Source organism: Gobius niger (genome assembly GCF_951799975.1).
Source record: "Gobius niger genome assembly, chromosome: 1".
NCBI lineage: Eukaryota > Metazoa > Chordata > Actinopteri > Gobiiformes > Gobiidae > Gobius > Gobius niger.
In genome coordinates, this window is record NC_136852.1 from 22,298,209 (window position 1) to 22,321,773 (window position 23,565).

The window sequence follows — 23,565 nt, forward strand, 5'->3', positions numbered from 1 at the left end:
AGACTGTCAAAAACAAAATATATTGTTTTCAATTATGATTATATATCTTATTCTCACAAAAACAAAACAAAAAAAGCATTGGTCCATGTCTAAATACCTTACTTTATGCCCCCCTGTTATCCCCAATGCCTATAAATAAGCTTAGAAAACCTTGGTTAACTGCATGTTTTTTCACCCCAAAGGGACAAACTGACATGACTGTTCTACTGTCTCCTTAAAACAATAAAAAGTCTGTTTTTGTAGTCTGCGCCACGATTTGGCCTTTACTGAAAATAAACACTTTTTAAAGAAATAAAACAAAGAGGAAAACAACGCGTTTCTTTTGCCCGTTTAAAACTGTGATGAATTGCACTTGTTTGTGTTGTCAAGGACATATCAAGGTCCCTTTCGCCCGCTAAGGACTGTTCCTGTTGGAATAGCACCAGACAGGGGATCTGAGGAAACCAAATGAATATTTAATCAGTCTTACCTTGTTGGCATCTTTTCTGCATAGTTGCAAGCCAGGATTTAATTTCACCAGCCTAGCAGAATGAAAAGTCGAACAATTTGTGGATTTTTCTAAAGCGTGTCATTTTTGGTTATCAGCACAACGATGGCTGAAGTTCCAATAACACAGGGCAGTGCATATGGTTTGGTCTTGCCATGCAATTTCATAGTAATCACACATGAGGAAAACCTATTTGCAAAGCTTTAAAATGCCAGAAAAGGTCATAGCTCTCTGCACATTTTGACCTGTGGAGCATCTACAGTGTCTGCTTGTGACGCATTGTATATTCCTTTTTTCCATAAAGAGGTAGAGAAATGCCTTTTATTTTCTGCTCCATAGACAGATGGTAGCTTTCTTCAGTGGACCGTTATCTGCAGCAAAGCCGAGATAAAACATGTTTAATACTGTAAAATCCGCGGTTTTATCCCCACTCCAGTGATACTGCACATATGGCTCAACATCTGGGGGGGAGGGGCAACTGCAGCCGGCCAGACGTCATGTGACACTTCGGAATTAGATTTAGATTAAATATTGGGAATGGAAAATAAGCTGCGGACCATTATTCACACTGCTGACGTCGCCTTGTGCTGAAAATCAACTTCTTTGCAAAAGTCGTCTTTTGTAGTGTAATCGAATGCACACTGCCGACCGTTAAGTCATGGTCTTGTGTTGTTTTTGTTTGGTTTGTGAACACATGATCAGGAGAGGTAAGGAATGCAAGGTCGCACAATTTAGGAAAAACACTGCACTTAATTGCAATTTAACATCACACTAGGGATGCACCAATCCGATGATGGTATTGTATATCGGAGCCGATACTGGAAAAAATACAATATCGGGATACCAGTTTTGGCTCTCAATGCCTTAAAAACACAAATTTACCACCTAAATCTAAGTGAATATTCTGTATGTCGTTTTAAAGCTAAGAACCTGGGGAATGAACGTTGATTTAGTTTTAACCTCCACAAATGTATTTCTGATAGGCCCCCAAACGCTGCACCACCAATAGCATGCTAAAGCTAGCGGGAGCATGCTAATGCTAACGAAAACTAATTAAGAAATACTTAAAGTAGCCAAATGCAATAAAATAACCACTGCTGAAGCCAAGTTTTGTACTTTAGTTTAAGAAATAACTGACAATCTAAAATATTTGTAATGATCACATCACTTCATGTGAATTGTTTATATTAATGTCATACACTCAAGGATAATTAGAGTAGAAAAGTCCAGTGGTCCTTGTTAAATCCATTAGATTATCAATAGATATAATTGGTAATTGATCTGTAACATCATTACAATAAAATATGACTTTATTCATCTTAAAATGGAAAAAAGAGTCAACTAAATTTTTCACTCAGAGAAAGCTACTTTTAAGAAAGTATAGTAGGCTATCGGTAATCGGATATCGGCAGATACTCAAACCCCAGTATTGGTACTGGTGCATCTCTTCTTCACATGTGTGTGCCTTCTCTCACACAATTCACTTTAATTGTAACTGCTAAACTGATACAAACATTACAAGGGTTTTATACATAAAATAAACCAATGGAGATCTATTTTGTTGTTTTTAGAGAACATATCAGACTTTTAAGTTAATGGTAAAGTTTTATACACCTGTGTCAGCCTCCATCAGTCACTGAATGTTTTACAATGGACAGAAAGTCCATAACCACGGCCCCCTATGTAAAAAAATAAAATAAAAAAAATAGTACGGTGCATTTTCTATACGAGAGAAACTTTGAAATCCTTTAAATCTTCTCTTTTCCCTCATATGTCTCACCCTGGTGGTTGTGTGAAAGCCGGCTGATTGGATTGTACCCGTGCTATCTCTACCCTTCTCACAGCTCAAAGCGCAGACAGCTCGGGGAGGACAGGGAGGCAGATGGAGCTGACAGAGGATCTGACAGACTGTGTGCCGGGCAGCTCTGAAGGTGGCAATGTTTAGGTACAACATCACACAGGGGAGACGCGCCGCCGATAAGAAAAGGCCTATATGGAGAAAAAAAAAAAAAAAAAAGCAAAGAAAAAGGGGGGGAAACGGCTGGGGAGATTTATGTGGTCGACATTTGACAGACTGAATCGCGTTGGAAAGGGCATGTGTAATGAAAGCCGGGGCTGAGGCGAAACCGGGGGCAAGAATCGCACTCTTATCAAACACGACTGCGGCTGATTCTGCTTTAAGGCAACATGAGCACACACGAGAGACAGGGCAATTACATACAGCTCTGTAGAAGTGTGTAGAAGATGATGATGTGCTCACTAAAGGCTACTCAACGAACTTCAGTGTTGCATTTTCCAATTTCACTTTGCCATCGGTCACCCAGCTCATGGTCAGACAAAAAACACGCACAGCAACAAAAGCAGCAAAACAATTACCTTTGCAGAAAGCACGGTCGATTCAAACCACAGAGCCAAGGAGAAGGCAGGAGGCATGTGACTGTTATGTGCAGCGCTGTTGTGGCTTGGGGAATAAGCAGAGAGTATCTTTATGCAGAAACAAAGGACTCATGAGGAGTGAAGTGGTCGTGACAGCTTTAGTATTGTCTAAGGTCTGGTATGGGGGGTGTCAAACTAATACAGTTCATAGCCTAGACTACATAAGGAAAAACAACAAAATAGCAGCAGTTTATGACCCTTATTATTATCAATGCTAGTAATGCATCAAAGTTTGGTGGCTGTTCAGTGGTTGCTCTCAGAATGTGTTGGTCAGGCTTTAATGCTTTGCACTTGCAGGCCGGATTAAAAAGCTAAATAGGCCGCATGTGGCCCCGGCCTCAGTTTGCCCCCCTGTTTTCAATTGCTGACAGATTATAATTTAGACACAGAAAAGCTACATGTGCTTGTCTGAAGTACTGACAGTGTAAATGGATCCGGATGAATTAGGAAGGGAAAACCTATGTAATATATCATGAAATGAAAAGTCCACATTGCATAAAGGAGTCTTAATCACAATTGCTGATTTTTTTGTACTAGCCATTGGATAATTTATAAGACATTTATTACAGGTTCAGGAAGCCTTACGATATTACTTGATTGTTAATGGTTAAATGCCAAATTGTGCTCAGAGCATGTTATTGCAGTAATGCTGATGTATTTCTTGGGTAATATTTGCAGCTCAGATAAGATATTTTTGGCAGAAAGCAAACATGTGAAAAATGTAGTCCTTGGCTGTTAAAAATGTTCCTGGACAGTTTTAACATTACATGGGAGTTTTCTAGAGACACTAAAATGTAGAAGAAGAAGAAGGAAGAAGAAGAAAGAAGAAGAAGGAAGAAGGAAGAAGAAAGAACGTGGAAGAAGATGGAAGAAGAAAGAAGGAAGAAGAAGAATTATTATTACAGAAAATGAACATGTAATAATTGTTTGTTGTTACATGGTGGCTAAATGGGTATAGAGTTATTTTGTGCTCTCCCCCATGTCTGGGTGGGTTTCCCCTGGGTGCTCTGGTAATCTCCCAGCCCAAAACATACACAATAGATACAGACGGCATTGGGTCATAGAGGGGGGGCGTGGTCTCGTCGAGGGGGAACAGAATCTTTTTACTTTTTTACTCTTTTTAGACATTTTCTGGTGGAATAATTATGTATCACATACAAATAAAGTCAAGTCCAAATCGGGTCCATATGGATGTTTATTCACGGCAGAATGTTTAGTAGAAGCGGAAAAACGGCAGTCGTAGCTAACGCTAGCTAGCATTAGCATTAGCACGAGGCTAACATGAAGCATCGTGTTAGCATTCTCCGTTATTTATGTATTTATGGGCTGTTGAACCACTTTGCTCTTCCCCATGTCTTTGTATCTTTATTAGGTAGAAAACTATATTCATAATTCAGCTCCTTAACTGTTTTCAAATGTGACCATAAATGGGCAATTCCAGAGATGCCGTCTGTATCTATAGTCTAACCCTTGCGCTAGGAAATCCTGACCTAGATCTTGATTTAAGAACTGGAGATGAGTCGCTTGGCGCTGCACTACTTTCACAGAATAAACTCAAAACGCCTGGTAGTGCATTGTAGTTTGCAGAATGATAGATGCGGTGATGACAAAGTAGCACATATTTGTTTAATAGTAATCTCTTTTGAGAAAACTTGTGATTTATGTGATTAAACATGAGCCATCTGGCAAATTATGCATCAATTACAGCGTAAATCACAGCTGACTCTGCCTCGCGACGGTAACAGTTAAAGTCTCTCCATCACAGCTCCAGCAGGGTGACTGAGGACCTTCTCTCACTTACACTCATCATTTAAACACCAAAACACGTTTTCTTGTGCTTTAAAGTCCCTGCACAGACAGACACGCTACCTGTGGGGGGTCGAGATAAATCTTTGATAAAGTATTATTCAAGCAGTCGAAGTAAAAAGTAATGAAAGGTTACTCTGAGCGACATTGTGGGTGTAGGTCTAAATTCAAAAGTAGAAGTATGAACCAAGCACATTAGCAAAAAAGTGGCAAAAGAGCGACAAAAATATAATAAAAACACATGACTAAAGAGTGGTAACAAATAAAGCAATGAAAAAGACACAAACACAACCAAAATGTGACAAACACAAGCAACAAAAATGTGCTGGGAAAGCAACAATAACAAAAAAGCGACAAAAAACACGACAAAAGAGTGATGGGAGTTGAGGAAAAATCACCGTCGATCAGTTCTGTAGGTCATAGCTTTCAAATGAGGGGTCACACTGGCCTATAGGCTGCAAGCTCCAGTCGAGAAGCTTTTAGATTTGGGTAAAGCCTCATTTAAAGCGAAAGGTAAGAGGTTAAATCCATGCTTCCTATTAATTATCAAGTAGCCTACCATTTGTCTCCCAGTCCACCCTTCACTCCCTGTGTGGACACTTCCTATTAACGCAGGCCTTATAACATTATCCATCACTGACGCTCTGCCCAAGTCCTGACACTTCATTAGATGCCACACTTTTTGAAACTATATTTAAACCTTACAGTGTAAAGGGACGTTCACGCATTAATAATAATTATAATAAAATAAGAATTAATGTCATGTATTAGCTATTATGATTATTATTATTACTACTATTTATTACAGCCACTACATTATGGAGACAATGTAGAGGCCGAGAAGTTTAGGAATTGTGGATATGAATGCTAAATACTATCTAAAATATTCTGTACTTCACTGAGCTTTTCATGATATATTGTACGAGAAGTGTCTTGCAAACTACCGTTCACACTGCAAAAAGTGAATATCAAGCATTGGCTTAAATGACTTGAATTGAGGAAATGTATTTTGTTTTGAGGGGTTTTCACTCATGTAGACCTTTTTCCTGATCTTACCAAGATTATTTTGCTAGTTTGAGGACATTTCAGACTGGTTCTATGGTAAATTTCGCTTGAAATAAGAAAATAAAACTGGGACAAGACCATCTTTCTTACCCCATTGGCAGAGAAACTTACTTGAAATAAAGGCGAAATGTATTGAAACAAGTCATAAACATCTCAGAACAAGCGAAATAATCCTCAGATCAAATACCCAACTACATCTTAACAACTCAAATTTTGATTATTATGCTCAAATTGAGACATCTAAACTAATCTAGTAAATTGCTTTTTGCAGTGTGCACAAACAGGCATTGACTTTTTCATAGCAGTTTGGAGCTGACGGAGATCAATACTTCAAGATAATTATCAAAGTGTTTCGAAGACACTGGTCATTCAAGGCTAAAATTGCATGACTGCAGGCAAAGTTAGAGAAGCATTCCCCGAAAGCTTGAGAAGTGTAAATTGCTGTATGAAACAGTGTGGGATGGTCCTATATCTCAGCAGATCTGGACAGTATCAGGGAGGTCAGACACTGATGAATGGGTCTCTATATGAAACTGTACAGCTTTAGATGAGAGCATCAGAGCAAGAGGCAAACCGAATCATTCACTGTTACAGGCTACAGGGGCTGCTATTACTGAAACTTATGATGTAGTCACAGTGTGCATGTCTGCTTTGGCCGCAGCGTCTCCAAATATAGCTGCACAAAGTAAACCGTAAACAATGCAGATTCTATATATCGATGTAAATAAGTCCTAATCTGAATGTGAAAATTCCGCAAAGAAAATACCCCCACAAAAAGTCATCTTCAGCTGTCACTACTGTTAGCAGCAAAACAAATAAAGGTTTTATAGTACATAGAGATTACTGATGCAGGAATGTGGCACGGTTCTTTTCTTTCATGAGCTACAAGCGTAATTTGTCCGTTATATTCACTCTGCGCCCGTTCTGCCACCTTCCAATTATAGATAAATACTTTATTGTCAGATCCGAGGAACTTGTTTTGCAAAGTTATTTCACATCAAGAACTAACCAACCGACAACTGACAACCAACAGGGCCCTTTCCAGCTTTGTGAGGGAATAAATGTTTTTCACATCATTTGAGCAAACGTCTCGTAAGCAACACATGTTTTTTCACAGGGACATTAGTCTTGAGTGGCCCTTGTTGAAGTTTGCCATGTGCATCTGCCTAATGAAACACAGTACCTTTGCAAACGTTGGTTGTACTATTCCTACAACGTTAATATGGTAAATGGTAAATGGTCTCAACTTATATAGCGCTTTTCCACCTACATTAGGCACTCAAAGCGCTTTACAGCAAGGATCCACTCACCCATTCATACTCTCATTCATACACCAATGTACGCAGACACTGGGGGCAATGTGGGTGAAGCGTCTTGCCCAAGGACACAACGACAATGTGCACTTTCAGGAGGTGGGATTCGAACCCCCGACCTCCCGATCATGAGACGACCCGCTCTACCATCTGTGCCACTGTCGCCCCGATATTCACGAGATCCACGTTTCACCAACCTTACAACTACAGTATCTTATGAAAAACATGCCAGTCAACCCACTTTGTCCTCATCCTGTCATGTAATATTACCCCATCTTCTCTGTCACATGTAGAGCGTGCAGAAATGACTGAGTGCTCAAAATGGCCCATATAGGATATAGCTTTATCTACAGTCACTGGCATCCTTGGGGAGTGAACCCCAGGAGGCGCCCTGTGTCTCATGTGGAGTGTGATACTGGGACAGAATCAATCACGCCATCTCTGATCCATCTGGCTTTAACAGGACACTTTGAAAGGATAATACTACGAAAAGTATATCACGCGTTTGTGCCGTAATTCCACTGTTTGGTAATGCAGGAGTGCAGCCATTGGAGAAACCAAACAGTCATTTTTCTTTGCCGGCTGCAGAGACCGGGGGAAGCATAAAAGCCCATCCCTGTGGTGATGCCCCCACGAGAGTGTGATTGATGGAGGATATTACTCAAATGTATAAATAGCAGCAGAAGATGGAGAATAAAGTCATGTGCTGTACATCTAAATGACGTAAAGGCAGGAGAAGGAGAGAAAGTAGGCTATAGGCCATTACTTTAGGTGTGCTATGAACACCAATGGTCATTCTGTCAAGTAAATACTGGTTTTAGAGAAGGGATCATAAAAACAATTACAGAAAGGGTTGCGATACTTTCTGAAACATATCTGGCAATACTGTGCATGAAGGCCACTCTCACAATACTAAATGCAGACATACAAACCTGTGAATTTACTGGCGAAAGTTTCCAAACAGGAAAGAACCTGGCAAAAATACAAACACCTCTACTGCTTCAAGGATAAGATAAGCCTGTATTGATCTCGCAGTGGAGAAATTTACAAAGGTCTCACTTTGACATATTTGCTCTTGCATATTCAAATCCCACACTTTTTTAGTTCCAACGCTACACCTTCACTTAAGAAGACAAGCTGGAAAGGGAGTAGATAGGTCTGGATGCCAATTCTTTGATGCGAAGCAAAGCCATTTCATAGAAAAATATCATCTATCTCACACTAAATTCTGAAATAAACCTAAAGAGTGCACATCTAAAGGAAATGTAATGCAAAATGCTACTTACTACAAAACCAACCTGTGAGTAAATTAAATAGATTAAACTATTTTGCCAGCACTGTGCGATGAGGACATTAGGCTAGCTCCCAATTTTCAGTCTGTAAGATCTTATTGTTGTTGTTGTTGTTGTTGATTCGCTGAGCTACGGCTAAATGAAATAATTTTCACATTTTGCACACAGCACAAATCACACACATTTGGAGCAAGTTAGAGTTCAACTGTAATTTGTCCAAGGACACTTCAACAATAGCTGACCCTGCGACACAGCCAGCAGCAAACATTTACGCAATTCATTTTCAAACCCGATTTTCCACAAACCCCTGCTGCCCATAACTCGTTTTTTGCGGCACAATCTCTCTCTGTCCATCTCTCTGACTTCATCCTTTTCCTATCCATTCATACTTCTCGAGGGGGGGGGGGTCAAACTTAAACGCTTATTCCTGACCTTACAAAAAGTCCCCAATCTCTTGCCTTTTTGGTGTCTGTCAAAGCGGGTTGCCATGGTGACTGGTTTTGCGGGCACAGCCTCCGGTGACGGTCAAAAACTGGTGCCCCGTAAATCACGTTAGGGGGAGAAGGGGGCGCCAACAGGTGAATATCTTCGCTTCAAGGGGACCTTTAGTGACCTGCCTCCGCCGTACTCAGGAAGCAATGCATCTTCCCACTGATCTGAGCCTGCGTGAGAAGAGAAGAGGGATTATAGAGCCGGCAAAAGATAGAACCGAGCGTCTGAGGCAAGTCAAAAATAACGCATTGATGAGCACTGGTTTGAATAGGACAAAAAGTAGTATAGTAATAATAATCACATTGATGAATCTGGATGTTCAGTTAAAGATACATCATCATAATTTCAGGCCTTAGTGTATATATTACACATATTTTGCCTCTACAGTCGAAATCTTTCCCACTGCGCACAAGGCAGAAAGTACAGTTGACGTTTCCTACTATGATGAATACCAAACAGATTCTATCGCCATTACGACACAGCCTTGTTTTACAATATCTGTATCACTACCCAAACATGTAAACAACATCTTTAGACCCAGCCTTTAGCAACCGTGAGCTGCAACCTTTATTATTCCCCGGATACCCAGAGCAAGTCACCGCTGTACTTTGGCAGATGGAGAAAGCTTCAAGAATGCATGGCTCATCATTAGGTGATGTGTGCCAAGTGCCAACACTAGAAAACTACTGAAGTATAGGAAATCTTCAGCTTTCTCTGCTTTAAAAGATGAAAACAAGGGAGTAAAAGCCTGGACCAGTTCCTATAACTCTGAGACAATTAAAATACATTCAGCAACAGCACATGTGTCGATGTGTTCTTTATCATTCATATTTATGCATTGTATATTTGTACATGCTTTGGCTGTACAGTCCACTGAAATTCTCGTCCAATGTGGTGAAGATGTTTTTTCCTATGCATCAGTTCACATTGTTAAAGTGAAGTTTTCAGTTCACTTAAAGGCGTAAAGAAAAGATGGGTTCAGAACTGTAGGGTGCATGTTAGATTAACCTTGGGCCTATGTGCTTGAGGTCTATTCATAATTCAGTGTCCAATATGCATAAAGTATTTCTGCATATATTCTCCATAGTTATAGATAGCAATCTTACAGACGCTACGGTTTTCTCATAATATTGTTTCTTGACGAAACAACGTTGTGCACAGACTGATCATTATTGCTTCTCTCATGAGAAAAGAATTAATGCTCTATGCATTACAGAAAGTATTTATGGGACAATTTTACTGTATGAGTTTTGCAATATATAATATTGCAAGATGAATGGCAACTAGACACATTGCTATTATAGCAGAATCTAAAAGTGTACCAGTCGACAGCTCAAGGCTTTAATATTGTTCTTGCTTTCATAGAGGAAAAAAAACACCTGAAAATGTTTTGATGGCATTGTCAATTATATGAAAGCTGGAGTCAGGAGCCTCAAGCAGCAGTGTGTCTTATTCTGAATCGGAACTGGAAATGAAATGAAGCAATTTGAACTTATTGCATATCTTTAAGACAGAGAAACACTGAAGTGGTGCAATAATATTGGCTCACAGGGAACGCGTATAACAGAAACCATTTAACAAATGTTAAATTGTAACATTTGTAATCTGTGTTACAAAGTATTACGATTGTCAAAGTCTTTGATTGGGATGAATTTTGTATTGGTCAACTGACCATACATTAAAGGAACAGGCCACTGTTTTTCCATTCTGAGATATGTTCTTACCTGAGCTTAGATATTACTGCACGCCACGGACGTCGAAGTGCTCCTAAGGTGTTATTACGCCTTCCAATATAGTACCCTGTTTTATCTGCTTAGAATATCGACATGTTTAATTTTGTGTAACTAGACTTGGATCGTGTAACTACCGCACTCGCGTAACTGTATTTAAATAGGAAAAACCTGGAAGAGCTTCCTTGCTTCTAACTTCACCCCCGTTTGGCCCCATAGAGCAGAGGAGGAGGGGCTAAATGCTAACAACATCTTTGGTTTTGTTGCGTAAATGAGCGCAGTCGTAGCGACCAAACAGGTACGCATCAACTCATCTAAGAACATATCTCAGTATGGAAAAACGGTGGCCTGTTCCATTAATGAGAAATAAATCAGTTTTTTTCTGATATCAATACTAGTATCTGACTTAATGTTGATACCACAGACTTTTCAGGAATCGGAGAGTATCCAGTACAGATTCAAACTGCAGCCGAATACTGTGCCATGGCTAAGGCTTACATCAGCTTAAATCTTGGCTGTGAGGGCTCTGCAGACACTCAACCTCATAAAAACCATCACATAATGTAGCATTACATGATGGTTTCTAAATGTAATCTCTGATTGTCTGTGTGAAATTGTGAAACTAAACTAAACTAAACCTTCAATAATCACAGCTCATGCATTTGTGTGGCCTTGTTGTTTCTTTTACTTAATCTCTGGAATGGAAGCAGAACATTGGGAGGATCGATCAGCGTTAAGTGAACAGTGAAGTGCTTTGTTTTTTTTCCACTAAATTACACATTTAAAATGACTACTGTATAATTACCTTGCTTTTGTCTTGTAGGGGGCATGCTGTCAGAGCGGTTTGAGATCCTATTTCCTAACCAGGCATGTGTAAATATGCTGTATATTCTATAATGCTATGTAACAGCAAAGAAATAGAAATTTATAAATTGTTCATAACAATTGTGCATAACAATAAACATTGAATCTGTCATGAATCTCTGGTGAAAGACCCATATCAAGTACCACAGCACGGTGGGGAACAGATGGTGACAACTCTTAACCCCCCCCAAAAAAACACCAAAATAGCATAAAAAACACTGTCGATATTTGATCACGTCCAAAAAAGAAAGTGTACTTAAACACATCTGACGCTATAGCAGTGAGGAACAGATGTGATTTGTAATGAGTTTGACTTTATGGCAAGCATCGAGTCTGGCACTACATCTCACACTTACATTTCTGAAAGAGTAGCTATGCAAACTCTGCCAAGTTGGCTTCAATACATTTCATAATGGTCTTAAAATGGACTAAACCTCTCCAACTCACAAAAGCTTACAACGGAACTTTAAATGAAACTGAGAAAAGGAAACGGCAACCAGAGAGAGTAAGACACCGCCTGTAAGTGACATTTCATCAGGTGCTTGATAATCACTATTGTAAATCCATATATCTCACTGTGATCAATGGCCTTTTCTCGCATTATCCATTAGTCTCTGTAGTGAGAAAGTCCTTAACTCAGCACATTTCTCAAGCCAGCTGCTGTTGCTTTCTTCACATGACCGCTTTGTTTTATTGAAATCAATGAGGAGCCAAGGTGATTCTCTCACTCCATTAATTTACTATCATAGAAGCGCCACTTTTGGCCGAGCCCAAAGAAATGCATATTGGTAGCACACAGTTGCTTGCTTTTGGCAGTGGGAGTTCGACATCCATATTAATATCCAGCACTGTGGTGGGTGGATGGCACACAAGTGACTGGAAGAGGGTTTATTAGAACTGGGTGTGACTGTAATTTAGCAAAATGTCAATTCCAACCATGTTTTAATATAGTTGGGCTAATTATTTGGCATTACAGCAAAGCGATTTTTATTTGTCTGAGTATCTATACACCAAAATATTTAAATAGCAGCATGTACAATGACACTTCCCATTTGGATAAAATATGACAGAACGTCAGATGTTTTTTCTGTTCAGTCTAAAAGGTCCACTGCTTGATCAAACACTAAATAGCAATTTTCCTTTGCAACTCTTTTCATTGTCCCTTCCTGCATGTAAGCTTTCTTTTCAAAACACATCAAACAAACAACAAAGGACTAACAAGCTCCACACTGTCACCACCAGCTGCATGAATCCACGCGGGACAGAGATGCCAAAAGTAAAAAATGGCCTTCAGTTCCCCACAATGGTGTTCACTGTGAGTGTGTGTGAAAATCGATAATCTTCCAGCTTCCGATCCGGGACATCCATCTACCTTTCTTCCCTTCTGGTCATTATCCTTTTATTCCAACATACTGTAACTGAATTGCCTTGTCTCATTATGAATGGATTTACTTTGTTTGCTGCCAATAAGGAGTAAGATGCCCTCTGCACAGCGTACTATCCTCCTCGGAGAGCAAGAAGGGAACAACAGATGTCAATAAAACTAATTAAATGAAAAGAAAGGGCTATGGCTACTATTAACATAAATGTTATCCATTGATCCATCCATTTGTTTCTGCAAAAATCGGAGTTAATCCGAGCAACTATTGGTCTAAAGTGCAGACTGGTCACAGACATACACAGAATACAGTTTTAGATTCTGATTAACCAAAACATTGGGAGCATATAATGTATGAATGGAAGTGAAAAAGACTCTCATATTTGTTAACGTAACTAGTACATCAAAAGACTGGGTCATATCATCTCTAAAACAGCAGTTTATTGGTAACAGATTATGTGCACTTCATCAGACCAGCCTCTAAAGATTAAAATGCTGAAGTAAGAAATATACAAACAGTTTGTGTGTGCAAAGTCTTTAGGGATGCAATACAAAATTATAAGCAAACTAAAACTAAATGAAATATCAACTGACAAAGATTTCTACATTTTATTATCCCTGAAGAGCCCCAAATGAATATATCTGAATAATGGAAAAAGCAATTTTAGCCCCAATTCCAAGAAACGACTCCTAATTCAGTGTGTTTTGAACCTGTCAAAGACTTTGTGAAGTTTATGATGGCAGTGCTTAATTTGATTCCCCGTTTGAATACATTCATCCTTCTTTCAGTTTTTCAGGGTAAAGGATCCGGGATTTTTGGAGTTTTGGAGTATCTCAGATTTGAGATAATCTAATGGGCTTTAATGAGAGTGTTCAAGCAACTGTTTTGGCTTGTTCCCTGAATTCATCAATCCAAATGTGGCCCTGAAACTACAAATGTACAAATTAAGCACTGCCTGACAGAGTCTGACCTGAACAAATGGCTGAATAACTTATTCTGTCCAAATGGTACAACTTCGCAATCATTATTGAAGTAATTGAGAACGCTAACAAATATGACCTTATTTTTCTTGTAATGTGCACACCTAGGCATGATGTTATTCCTCACTGGTGTACATGCATCTTGAACAGTGGGAAGAAGATGGAAACCATTTCACCGAAACTAAATAAATTTCTTTGCTATTGACTTCTCTGTCCCTGAGTAAACTCTGCTAAGAGCTTAAAGGGTATCTAACCCCCCCTTCCAGAGGCTCAGTCTGAGAGTGTCAGATTTGAAAATCTCAACAGAAAAGGGGCGTTGCCTGGAGGACTAAGGGGCACGCGGGAGGGGTGAGGGGTGGGAGGGGTTTCGGGGTCTGATTGACAGGCCTGAGTCATTTGACTAACGATGCACTCGCAACGCTCCTCGTAAACAAAGTTCGAGCACAGCGAGCTAACTTATTTAGCAACATGGTGAGACAGCTCTACAGCTCTCTCTACACAGGACAGGCATCGTGGCAGACAGCGGCCTTGTACCCGAGACTGCTCTGAGGCGCGGGGTTATTTTATTAGTGATTCCGCTGTCATTTACAAAGCTAACGGCTTAGCATTGAGCTAGATCGATGTTAGCATCGCAGCTAAGGGACCAAACGTAACTGTCCTGGCTACTTTCAGAATCTACCGATCTATTTTAGATGTAGACTTTTCACTGTGGTCTACATAAACATTGCAGATGTATCTCAGTGTCCCAAGCAGAGAATGTGTGAGGTATAGAGACTTGATTATATGTATTACAAAGCTTTATTTTATTTCTCTCACAGCAAAGTGCACAAAACATGTCACATAAAAAAAAATATATTGTGCAAGAACACTGTCCTAGAAATAGTTTTCGGTTGGTCATTGAAGATAAAGCAGATAAATCATCCATGTTTATCTAAAGGCTTAACTAAGGGTCTGTAACATTAGGCTCTTGGGTCCACAAAGTCATTTCTATTACTACATTTAGTGAATTACAGGTTTAACCAATGTAACACACGCACTGAACTACCACTAAATGATGAGTAAAGGCTATAATAAAGTCTTTACATGTATGCTTATTTAGTTGAAATAGTGAAAATGATAGATCTTATTTTTTTGGTAAGTTTTCTTACTTAATTTTGTACTTCCTGGCTTTTACAACATTGCAATTACCCAATGCAATTAATCTTACTACGACAATATCAATCAATCAATAATGACAGTTTATATTTCATTTGAGGATCAAGCTGCATGTGGTACTCTATTCACTTAGTCTACCTAGATGTGTGCAATAAACAAATTGAACAAATACAATTTAAATTAATACTTGCCATACAATATTGAACTTGACTGTTTAATACTTAATTTATGGAATCAGAACTAGAACACACTGAACTGAATTTTTAAATGTGGCTCGATCATCCATCAAACTTTGATACGCCTTTTAGATTGATATAATTACAGTTTTGAGGGGAAAAGGCATTAAAAACATAGCAGTAAAGCTGAATTCTTGCATCCACAGTTGAGCTACAGGATGGCTTAAATTAACCAAGTAGCAGTAGCTCATGTACAGTATGCTGCATGCATGCATACATGCAGGTCTTCTCAATGCACGGGAGACAAAGTTGACTTCTTATGGCTATACAGTTGTTGGGTTGCAGGTTAGTGTTCTAAAGGCCTATAATGTTATATAGAGGTACAATTATTTCATTTTTGAGGAAATGTTTGGTCTTGTATAAGAAAGATAATGGACCCAGTGACTGAAATTAGTGATCATTTTTGTAATTCATACATTTATTTTTTTGGCTGCAACTTGTGAAAGTGTAATGCAGTTAATATGAAAAACTGGCTCCTGCCTCCCCACTGGGGAGTGTGACATCACATTTTAGAACCTGCAACCCAGCAATACCAACTAAAATAATAACACATGCACCATTAAGTTTTCAGCTTCTAGAGACAAAGTGGTGCTGGTTCTACCTCACCAAACCATCCTGTGAAATATCTGACAGAAACAGCTAAAGGCTTCATTTTGTTCTTGGATTGCTGATCAGTGTCTACAATTAAATCTTGCATGGAACATTGATTTCATCTACTATGTTGTCCAGTGGCATGTCAGCCTATAGAATTCTTCATATTGCAATGTTTACTCCCATCGTTCTATATGTGGTTGGCGACTGTCCTTGTCCAATGTGCCTCCATTTCCAGAAACATTCTTTCTTTGCCCGATAGAGAGGTCGTCTGAAAATGTGAATTGAAATGCTATAAAAAAATTTAAAAAACACACAAAGACATGAATTACTTTAAAAGGGAAGTCTGTCATCAATATACTGATCAAATGCATCACCGTGTGATCCGATACATACAGTGGACATGAAGAATGGTTTGCATGCATTTTCTCCACCTCTTTCTCCACCTCTGACTCTGCATGGACAAGAAAAGTCTGTTACAACTCAGCATACATTTTTGCGTGCAAGATGTGTTAGCATCATTCTAATTTACATTTAAAATATAGTCCTCAATAAGGCACAAAACTGTTTTCAATGAGAAGAAATATAAACCACTTGGGGAAATAGTAATATAAACAAAATGATAGGTGTCAACAAATGCATTTATTGGTCAACACTAAAAACGATTCTCCCACTTACTGGTGTAAAATACAATACTCCTATGCTACATTTGTTAGAATTTTAATGCGAGTTGAGCAATATTGTGATGTGCTCACCTACAGGTACTTATGACAGTTCAAATGAGTGGCCAGTCCTGTCTTGCACACACCTCAAGCTGGAAAATCCAGAAAACCACTCATACACAGGCTTTTTTCATCCACTGGACTTTGGTTCATGGTTAGCCACTGCTCTCAGGCAACACAGTCTGCATTCTGAAAAGATTTTGTTCCATACTGCCAGGCCAGTCTGAAAATATAATAATGCATATTCCACAGTCAATCCATAATCATCTGAGAATTCTAATGGTAACTGGTGCATTATTTCCCTGTAATCGCACAGTTCGTCTGAAAATCATGTTCTATATCACTCCACTGCAGCAATTTCCACAGTAATGATTAAAAATTAAGCTACTATTGTTGTGGAAGTCGCTTTAGATAAATCATCTGAAAAAACTGACTCTGCGTTGTGCATTAAACCTGTGTAATACACAGCTTCTTGTTGTTTAATCCTTACTTATTCTACATTTGCTAAACTAGCACTATAGTCTAGCATTATAAACTAGCTATGTAATCTACGTAATATATTTGCCACACAAAATTATCAAGCCAAAACTTAACATGCTCACCTTATGTCCTCTTGAAAAATCTGGACCTGTGCCTGCTCACAGCCTCCTGCTTGTCTGGCCTCTCATACTGGGCACAGAGTGGTTCAGGCACAGGTACTTTGTCTGTGTGCTCCTGGTATGGGAGAGGATCCTCAACCACACTTTCAAACAGAAGGGCCATTAGTTGGTCAATGTAGACTGTAAACAAAGCACAAAACATTTGTCTTTGTAAAAGCATTGGTTGTGTTGTTTTTAATGTGACATACCTGAGGTAGCTCTGGTCTTCAAGGCTCGCACGGTGTAGTCGCCACGTTTGTACTTTGGGTACACTATCGAATACCGCAGTACACCTTCAAGTGTTGTAGCATGTGACCTTGTAGCATTTTCATTGTAGTGCAGGGCAGCAATTTGCAACCTACAACATTTTTAGGTACAGATTCACACAACATTTTTTTTTTTTTAAATGTATGTATGTATTACCTTGCTAACATTCCTCTGAAGGAGAAGCCTGCACTTTTGGGGGAGAACCTAATTATCAGGCTGTGGAAGGCCTCAAGGGTTGACGTGTGGTACACCGGGCTGATTTTCTCCACATCCTTCACAAAGCGTGGAGCCAACACAATGTCACTGAGCCTCTCACATGCTGCTGTGCCTACAGAGTAAATTACCATGACATAATTGTAAAGCAATTTTTGTTTCGAATGACAATGCCAACCTTACATTTTTGAAATGTACATAAAATACAATGAGTAGAGGGCCAGTTTTACTGATAACAAATGCAAAACTTACTTGGTTTGAGCCACACTCTTGACCCTTCCCCAACCAGAGGCCCGTGTAGGCACCGAGGGAACAGGGCATTGTCGTGCGTGTGCACATTCTGCATGTGGTTGGCCACAGACGTCCACTTAGCGACAGCCTCTTGTCCCGAGGAGGAAGTCGAAGCTGCCCAATAGAGGTGATTTACCACGCTTTTTCTCCACTGGCCAGCGTCCTGGGTGCTCTTTCTCTTTGCGAGCTCATCAATTTTTTTCCCAATTCCTAGAGTTTAAAATACATATTTACTAAATGCAGAATAACCATAATATTACACAGCATTCCCCAAATGCATACCCTTTCCCATGTGCCATGGGTCAAAGTAGTGCCTGATTTCCTTCTTTTCCTCCCTTAAAAACTTTTGCACGCCGGTGTGTCGGTCCGTCACAATGGCCTCCACATTGACACCCCTCTCTTCCAGCATAGTCAGACTCCGCACAAAGCCCTCCTTCTCCATGCGCACGCTGTTTCCAACCTCATTGCTCTAATAAGACAAAAAATAAATTAGGTGCTGAAATGCACAGAGTGATCCCAAATTACATATTGAAACATTCCTTGAATTCCATTACCTGGACTAGCTGGATGTCAATGACTTTGTTATTACTGAGATTCATCATCGTGTAACTGCCATATTTGGCCGAATGTCCTACACGAATGCAAGTTGTACGTTAGCTGACTTTTACTTCTGATAAATGTTAATGAAATGTATTTACCAGGTGAATCTGCCCGCATGTCCCCGCCCAGTGACACAGAGCCGCTTTCAAGAGCCTCCCTGATGAGGTCCTCCTGCTCCAACTTCCACTGCCAGTTGACCGTAGGGATGAGGAGCTTTGCCTGATGCCTGTAGAAGCACTGCTCTGACAGTCCCTGAATATTGAAGGCCCTCAAGAACTATAAAAGGAAAAAATAGGTTATCAACTGATAATAGATGGAAACAAAATCCAAACAAAATAATTTGTGCTGTACCTTTGAAATCTGACTAAACGATGAGCCGGTGAACAGCACAGCAGCACAGAGCTGTAGGTTTCCAGCTGGGACGTTGTTCACCATGGGCTGACTGGACCACTGATTGGAGAACTCACAGCGAGGACACTGTTGAGTGACCCGAAGCAGTGTGCCGATTGTGATGGTGTCCACAGCACAGCGACCAGTGCAGACAGGACATCGCCTAAACAGCTCCAGCAGTTGGTCCTCGTGAACAATATATTTTTTGTCCTTGTGTGGAGGGACTTCAGTGGGAATGCTATATAAAATAAAGGATATTTCATCCCTCAAAAAAACAGGAAGCTGTATATATTTTTTCTATTAAAAAGCTAGATTTCCTTTGTACCTTGAACAGTTCACAGTGCTGGCACTGTCATCGATGTGGAAGCTGGGGTCAGACGCTGACACCTCACACCTTCTCCTTTTTAAAGGTGTAGAGGCTGCTCTGGGACTGTCAGGAAGAGGGATTTCCATCAGGTCCTCAGTACCACAACCGACGCTTGTGTAAGCGGTCCGGGCTTGAGTAGCTGTACAAAACACAAACAAAATAAACAAACATGTTAAAAATGGCCGTAATTATCATTTACACAAAACAGAGTGTTTTTAGAAATAAAATGACTGTATAAACAATAAAAAGAGATATCACCTTTGCTTCGCCTGCTCGGCTTCACATTGGCCTGGACACTTGCATGCCTTACAATGACTGGATCAGTCTGGCAGCCAAATTCTCTGGTCACTGGCTGAAAACGTAAAAATGCATATTATTTTTAAAATGTACACTACAGAAGACGGGTAATGTGTTACATTTCCTTAGTGCATTTAATTGTTGTCTAATGCAGATTAGTGAACGTAAGCCAACATATGGATCCCAGCACCAGAGCACCCAATAACCATACGGTCCACCTGGAGTGGTCAGCCCTCTCGCCCCTCACTGACCACGATCACATATCACACGAGCGCGCGCGGAGCCACGGGCACCTGCCCGGTCAGTTTAGCCAAACATTAAATGATAGCTATCCGTTAGCTTTATAGGTTAGCTTGTAGATGCACTCACGTTTTGCGCAGCTGTTGTCAAATATGAAAGCTACCGTCATCGCGAAAATGTAGACTAGTTTGGTGCTCAGTCTCAAGCACAATTACGCGCGGTCTCAGCGTAACTTTGTTGTGCAGACTGATGCATTAGCCACTCCCGCTAGCTACAAAAGGCTATAAAAGTTCACATGTCATAATATACAGCGGTGTAACTGTCAGCTCACCGTCTCATGCGGTTCATAGCTCTCTGTTTGAGCGGGGTTAGAGAGTTGCCAGGCAGCTGATGGATGCAGACTGCTGTTCCTCTGCCCAAGTCAAGTGAACGAGTGCGGGGCGCACCGCTTGGAGCACACGCAGCCACAAGCCTCACCCAGTGCATAGTTTATTTACACGCCAGATCCCGCATTGTTTGAGACACTACTACAATCTATTTCAACGTGCACTATCGAAATTCTACTTACATGACATTAGTAGCACTTTTAGGTTGTTGTTATTCTCACTCACCTCAGATTGGCGCCTGAAATCGTCCTGCTGGCGGGGCAGCAGTGTCGGTGGGCTCAGTCGTGGAAGAGCAAGGGTGGGGACTGCCTCATTCTTCAAACGAAGAACCTTACTGTAGCCCAGCTCAAACTCCAAGGAGTTGGCGAAGGAATCGCAAGCAAAATGTTGGTTGCAAACTCCAGCACGAGGCGGGAGTTCGCAGTTTTCCCCCAGGCCAATTGCGCGCAGCCACTGGCGCCTAATTTCTAAGTCCTGAGGAAAGTAATGTAAACCTACAGAACTATGACAACCTACAACACTACACTTTCTCCCCATCCTAACAAACAAGACTACAACACTACACCTAATATTACACAATACAGAACACTAAATACAGCTAACCTAGCTAATTCTTATGCTAAATGCTACTAATCTCTCACTAAGACTAAACTACAACTAAATCTAATAACTATCTAAACTACGACAAGCTAATAAATATAACTAAAAGCTATGCTAATAAATCTAACTAAAAGCTATGTAATAAATCTAACTAAAAGCTACGCTAATAAATCGCAAACCTGAAAATCGATATAAAGACACTCGCTATTCCAAACTCCAACTCGCTACGGGGGCGTGTGCGGAGTGGGCTGCTTTTATACTCCACAGAAGAGAGGCCGCTGACGTCGGCGCCCTCCTGCTGACGTAAGCGCCCCGCTCAGAGCTAATCACGAAGGAAACCAACAGTAAAGCATGTAATGCACTCGATAAGGTGCAGATGGCGCCACACAGACGGTTTTGGACACAAAGACAGGATTTCAACAAATATGCACTAAATTGTTAAAATAGTGACAGATACATGTAGACAACACTATAAGATACCCATTTATACAACTTAGCTAGAAAAAAAAGTTGATTTTGGGGTTAGTTGTTCTTTAACTAAAATACACTGAAATAAACTCTACCTGCGGTATGCAGAAGTAAGCCACTTCTGGCCATTACTGCTCGTCACTGAAACCCGAAAAGACAGGTTGGTTTGTTATAATTTCCCCAAGCCCTTCACAGCTGTACAGCCCATGTGATTTTGAGTGTGCTACTGTTTTATTCATACACTACCCACGCAGCATGTGTCAGCAGCAATCACACAACGGGCTCAAATATGGGGCTATTTGGCCACTAAGTCCAGGCTACGCTTACAACAGTGCTTCCTTTCCATTAGAGGTTTTTTTTACCCATTAAGTGTACAATGCATAATTTAGATTATCTGTGTGCATTACAGGCAAAGTCCTATATATTTGTATCACAAAGGGTCACGCTCACAGCAATACAGCACTTTTTGTAGTTCGTTCCAAGCTGCAGATGGAGAGGGGCATGTCAGCCAGTGCATCTAGCATAAAATACATCAAATTGATACCCTACGCTTTCTGGGACTTTGTGATGAAACCAAAAAATAAGAGTCAATTTGAGGTTTTCCAAGCTGTTTCTCTTTGCTTCTTAAGATTGCTGCTAATTCAGAATAATGACTATTAAACATGCATTGTCAGGCTAACAACAATACAGTGTAATTGCACTTTTCATTGCAGACTCTAACAGCCAGTTCGAGATACATTTTTCGTTTAAATTTTAGAAAGAAAAAAAGTATATAAGCAGTACTTTAACACAGTTTATAAAGACACAATAGTCAACTTCTTTAACTGTGCGGTCAACCAAGCTGTAGCATTGAAAAAGCCCCTCAAAACAATATGTTTACCAAATGATTTTGTTTCTTTTCATCAGGGAGGAGGAAGAGTAGTAGAAATTATAGACTACAAGGGTTCAGCGTGACACTCTGCTTGCCGCTTTTGATCAAGCGTGGTGAAGTGAAGGTGGAGGTAATGAGAAATCAGATCCCGAAGAGCCTTGGCGTAATTGGGATGGACATATTCAATCGAAGCGCTTTGGACACTGCTCGGGCAGCAGAAGGGCGATAGAGGGCAAAGCGTTCTGGTATTTCTGCTGATTGACAGCGGCTGCCGTAGCACCGGGTTCAGACTGTTCAGGCTTTTATCAAGAAGTGATGGTCAGTCTATGTGCTATGGTGGACGACCAGAAGAGAGGAGACCTGTGAAAGACATCCTTTAAGAAGTTTGTTTCAACTAAGCTGGACAATGTGTGCAAATACAGAATGTCCACTAGCGAGAGATTATGTTGTTTGATTTGGTTATGTGGGAATGTATTATGATAATTGTTTGTCTCTAACTGTGGTACTACTGGTGGTGCACAGTCTCCTCTTAGTCGTACGCAGAGCTGTTTTCCTACTATCAAATTATTACCAAATTATACCCATATAAAAATACAAACTGCGTCCACAAGGGGTCAGTATATAAGGGCTGAGTAAAGTAAGGGTTTCCAGCACTTGGTCATCTGCGAAAAGTATTTACACCTAGGGCTGGGCGATATATCAATATTTATGATATATCGATATATTTTTAAATGGGATATGGAATTAGACCATATCACATATATCGATATAGTGATATTTGTGCTGTAATACTTGCTTCAGGGCAGTGACAATAACGTGACCTCCCACAGAGCATCTCTGAAGCCGGATGTCGTTGACAGGCTGGTGTTAGTTGCATAAAATCTTTAAATGAAGGAGGACACGCTTGTCTTTCTTCTAAAGTCTAACTCAAGACGGCACTACTGTTTATCAAAGTAAAAAAAGAACATGTTTATTGAGTTGACTTTGACTTAACATTTCATTTCACAGTTCTCACTTTGCGGAAAAAATATAGGAATATATATATTGTACATCGATATTCAACCTAAATATATCGGGATATGACATTTGGTCTATATCGCCCAGCCCTAATAACACTCAAGCGTTATCTAAACACATGTTGGAATTCTTAAAAAAAAATCTAAAATATTGTCAATTCCTTTAAAAACTCACAAAACATTATGTACAACAGTGTAAGTAAACAGATGTCACAGTGTGGAGGCTCTGCCCTTCAATGCTTGACTAGGACAAAGCCATCACATGGTATTAATGATTTTTTTTAATAGAAGTAAGATAATAATGCTCGTTGAACGTACATCTCTGTAAAACATAAATCACTGCAAGGTCCTCTGTGACATATTTGAGTGTTAT

At 40.1% G+C, this 23,565-nt stretch overlaps 1 long non-coding RNA gene across 1 annotated transcript; it reads right to left on the reverse strand.

Annotated features, from left to right (window-relative positions):
• Positions 1–19,397: 19,397 nt before the first annotated feature.
• LOC306967836 lies at positions 19,398–20,561 on the reverse strand. The gene is made up of 3 exons (XR_013793219.1): positions 20,463–20,561; positions 19,573–19,666; positions 19,398–19,453 (listed from the first exon to the last, which is right to left on the reverse strand). It is a non-coding gene; the product is annotated as an uncharacterized lncRNA (long non-coding RNA).
• Between the last annotated feature and the right edge of the window lie 3,004 nt (positions 20,562–23,565).